Consider the following 4,971-nt stretch of genomic DNA (forward strand, 5'->3'; position numbering starts at 1 on the left):
CCAGTGCGGCAAATCGGTGCGCCCGACTCCGGTCCCTCCATCAGGGCGCCTCCATCGCCACCACTGGACACGCATGGGTGGTTAGGGTTCATCGCAGCAGCAGATCCTATCGTCGCGCGTCGGCTTCCAATCGCCCGCTGTCTCCACTCTCTAGTTCTAGGGTTTGTTGAGGGAGAAAGGGGAAGAACACAGGAGGGAAAGAGACGGGAGGGAGAGAGAACACGGGAGGGAGAAGGGAAAAGCACGGGAAATTGATGGATGCGGCTTCAACCTGTTCGCCTCTCCCTTTTCCTCTTGTCCAGGGGGTATTTTGGTCCAATACATAAATACAAGTGCTGCAAGTGGGTCCAAGAAGGCTTCATACATAGAAAAGGACAAAGCTCAGAGAGAGCAAGAATTTAAAAGATAAATCTCCAATTTTTTAAATTATAAGGGCAAATCTTCCACTTCTGAAAATGGTAAGGGCAAGAATCCAATTCACCCTTCTTTTTAACGAAAACGAAGATCCCCCGTGGCATATTCTCCGTCCGACCGTCCCTCCGTGGCCGCCCTGCCCTCGGGGGGAGGAAAACCCGCACAAGAAAAGAGAAACCCGCAAGCCCGCGCGCAGGCCCGTCGCCCGTTGCCGCGGTCAAATTCGTCGGCGGTTGGGGCGGCGGGGTGACTGGCCGCCGGCCGCGGGGCGCGCCCGGCCTGGTGGGATCCCTTCGGACTTCCACAGATTCCCGCGCGGGGGGTGTTCGATTTGGATGACAGGAGCGCGGCGGCGGGATGGGGACCCCTTCGCAGGGCTCGGCTGCCGTGGCGGCGGCCCGGGTCGACCTCTGCGCGCTCGACCTCATGCCCATCTTTGCCAAGGAGATGATCGCCGGCGGCGTCGCCGGCGCCTTCTCCAAGACCGCCATCGCGCCGCTCGAGCGCGTCAAGATATTGCTACAGGTTCGTGGGGTCCTCTCGTTCGTCCCGTGGGTAGACCTGCGTGTCGATAATACGTTGCAATGTAGGCATATCGATTGACAGATAAAATCTCCTGATTTGCGCGGGCCTACGGATCCTCTCTCGCCATGTCTGCAATTGAAACTGAGTTTATCGATGTAGTGGTCAAATGTGATCGGCCACAGACAAGATTTGGTTCAGGATGCAACGTCCAAGATTCATAGCGAAATGATCTTTTGTCCTGTCACTCAGCAGTCTTTGAGAACGAAGTGTTTTTCTTAGTAGAAACTACCCACATGTTTTGCAATGCAAGATTGTGACTGCGAGTTTCTTTGTGTAGAATTACAATGATCTTTCCGTGTAAGAACTTGATGCTACGGATTCCATCCTGCTTGTTCCTAGGTATACCAGGCTCCATTTTAGGGCGTTGACATTGTTCAGTCAAAATTCTGCTTGTCTTGCCTTGTAGATGCTACATGTTACAAAAGCTATCCAACTGCCTGATTAATTTTGCACATCACGTCTGATGCTATTTTGAGATTAATGCATGCTAATTCTCATTCAAATTTATTCTGCTTATGTAGACCAGAACAAATGAGTTTGGGCCTCTTGGAGTTCTCAAATCATTGAAGAAACTGAGACAACTTGATGGAATCATGGGGTTTTACAAGTACGTAGCAACTTGAATATTGCATTATTTGGACTGAATCATCAAGATTAGGATATAATATTGCTTACTAACCTTGTATTGATGCTACCTTCAGAGGAAATGGTGCCAGTGTGCTGAGAATTGTTCCTTATGCTGCATTACATTACATGGCATATGAGCGGTACCGGTGTTGGATTTTGAATAACTGTCCCTCACTGGGAACAGGGCCTTTAGTAGATCTTTTAGCTGGTTCAGCATCAGGGGGAACTGCCGTATTGTGTACTTATCCCCTGGATTTGGCCCGGACTAAGCTTGCCTTCCAGGTTTTTCCTTTTGCACTAGTAATTTTGTCTTTACGATCTCAAGTCCTTCATCACCTTCCTTTTGTCATTCTGGATTACTAAATCTTTACTTGAACATCTATACTTCTTGGATCAAGGATATAATGTTTAAGATAAGTTGCTTCATAGATAATAACAGTGATCGATAAATCGTTCGATCAACAAAGTTTTGATCTCTAACAATTATTACATTTCATCATAACCAATGTTTATATGAGCATTTGAATTGATCAAATGAAGATTGTTTCTGACATTTCTTATTTTTCTCACTTTTCAAGAAAAAGTGTTGCTCATTTTCTCTCTGGAGATCTGTACACAGGAAATCAGTAATATTTATTTGTCAAACAAAGGGAGTAGTATTTACATTCCTACCACACGAATAACCTTTCTACCACGTCAGGTTCATGTAACTGGCAGTAACTGTAGTTCTTTTGGCCAAATTGGTGGGTAACTGAAAATTTCTTGCTGGTACCCACCACCCTGTTAGGTTATTTTCTACATCAAAATGCTTAAACGTGCTTGTTCCAAAATTCAGGTCTTCAAAAATTTCTATTTGAAATTCACACATCAAGCCAGAGTAGCTTCCAGGGCTGAATAGTTGATGTTTATCTTTTGTCATAGGTCAATAGTTCAGACCAACTCAGCAGAGCTTTGAAAAGGGGAAGTCCTCAGCCAGCATATGGAGGAATAATTGATGTCTTTAGAGGTGTTTACTCAGAAGGTGGAGCGCGGGCTCTTTACCGAGGTGTAGGTATGGTTATTCCCTTCATATGCTGTATTATCATTAATTGTTCAAGCACTTAGAAATCTCTAGTCAGCTTACTAGGCGCTATAAGCAGTTTAGATTCAGGCACATCATATTTCAGTTATGTCTGGATGAATTTATTACTTGTTGATGTAGTTATACTGTTCAGAGTTTAGTCAGCTCACTAGGCGCTATAAGCAGTTTAGATTCAGGCACAGCATATTTTAGTTATGTCTGGATGAATTTATTACTTGCTGATGTAGTTATACTGTTCAGAGTTTAGTCAGCTCACTAGGTGCTATAAGCAGTTTAGATTCAGGCACAGCATATTTTAGTTATGTCTGGATGAATTTATTACTTGTTGATGTAGTTATACTGTTCAGAGTCGGGGCTCAAATCTGAACCATTCTTCATCAGGTCCAATGCTCATAGGGATACTTCCTTATGCTGGTCTTAAGTTCTACATATATGAAGGACTGAAGGCACATGTACCAGAAGATTACAAAAGTTCGGTAACATTGAAGCTGTCATGTGGTGCTGCTGCTGGTTTATTTGGACAGACTCTTACTTATCCATTAGATGTTGTGAGGAGGCAGATGCAGGTATCATATTTGCAGTCTCTGTTTATTATCATCATCATAAGAAGATACTGATGTTCTTGATAGTCACTTTATCATTCTGACCTTTTTTTTTTTGTGTGTGTGTGTTTGCTCCCCTTGTTGTAGGTTCAGAGTCAGCAACATCATGAACAATTTGGTGGGCCACGAATAACGGGCACATTCCAGGGTCTTATGTCCATTAAACAAACACAGGGTTGGAAACAATTATTTGCTGGATTGAGCCTCAATTACATCAAGGTATTTTAATCGTTGCCATTTCGGTTCAACTCATTAGAGTTGACATGATTAGGTGTTTAGTTCTATGACAGGTGGCACGGGCACATTTTTTTTCGGCTATTTAGTTCCCAAACAGGCAAACACACTGAACAAAACTTACTGCAACTGTCGCACTATAACAGTGTCTGAGCGTCCTGCATTCGTGGTTAGAATTGTCCCAAGTTTTGTAACTTTGTTGTGAAGTACAGATGCATTTTTTTTTCTTTCTGTCTGAATTTATGAGACATAACATTCAAGATCTGTGATGGAAAACAAAAAATAGACAAGTGGCTTCTTATTTTGTTGAAAGTTTATCGGTTTGTACCTTTCTTTTCGATGCTTGATGTGCTCTTTAGAACCCTTGGCCAGGAATCCTCTGTAACTGTAACCTCATCTGGAATGTGGACCTTTTATTAGTAACCCAGGTTCTTGTTTGTAGTTTGTGACTTTTCTTATAGGCAAATTGGTCTTGTTAAATTTGAATTAACTGGGTTCTCCCTATTGAAGAGCATGCTTTATCTTGATGATTTCTGTTTACTATATGTGCATCTGACTATCTGTTTTACTTGTTGAATACTGCCTTTACTTGTATTCAGATGTGCACTATGATTGTCATGTTTTTATGTATAATGTTAAAACATGGATCATTTTGCAGGTGGTGCCCTCAGTGGCCATTGGTTTCACCGCATATGACACCATGAAGCATTTGCTGAATACCTCCAAGAGAGAAGAAAAGGTCTGGGGATGGCCCTGCTTGAAATTTTGGTCGCTCTATTCTCCAGCTAGCAGAACTAGTGCTTCCGAGGCTTGGACAATGCCGCATGAAGCTTGCAACAGAATGAAGCAGCCTCGCCCGCAACTCTGCTGCTACTAGTACTAATTGTGTCACGTAATAGCTATAGCTACCTGACATATTCTTTCATTCTAATTTTTCCTCATTCATTTACCTTTTGAATTTCGAGTGTACATTTTATCCACCGTGTGGAATGGTGGTACTGAGTTAACATCTTGTGAGTTGTGACATGAGTATACATACAGAAACTTAAAACTGATAGATCTATTTCTTGATTAACATATCCTTTACAATACCTGAAGGTCGGTGGCTTCCTAGAGCCTGGTTTGGACCTTCAAACAGCTAACCAAACCAAACAGGCCCAATATATCTAGAGTTCCTAAACAAAGGAAAAAGTCTACTTTGTCTCTCTCAACTATCGCAAAAGGCAGTTTTCCTCATTGAATTAAAAAACAAGACATAACTCCTCCCTCATCTTTTCAAACCGGACATATGACTTCTGTGGTTGTTTCTCTAGTTTTTTTTTTATATTTATTTTGGTTGAATTTTTGAAAAATCATAGTAAATTATAGAAAAATCATAAAATAGAAAATTGAATTTTGTTGGACTCCACATGAGTAGATCTACACAGT

The 4,971-nt window shown here is 42.3% G+C and overlaps 1 pseudogene; it reads left to right on the forward strand.

Annotated features, from left to right (window-relative positions):
- Positions 1 to 521: 521 nt before the first annotated feature.
- On the forward strand, positions 522 to 4,616 carry LOC136458846 (mitochondrial carrier protein CoAc1-like; annotated as a pseudogene).
- The last annotated feature ends 355 nt before the right edge of the window (positions 4,617 to 4,971 follow it).

Source organism: Miscanthus floridulus, chromosome 6 (genome assembly GCF_019320115.1).
Source record: "Miscanthus floridulus cultivar M001 chromosome 6, ASM1932011v1, whole genome shotgun sequence".
Taxonomy (NCBI): domain Eukaryota; kingdom Viridiplantae; phylum Streptophyta; class Magnoliopsida; order Poales; family Poaceae; genus Miscanthus; species Miscanthus floridulus.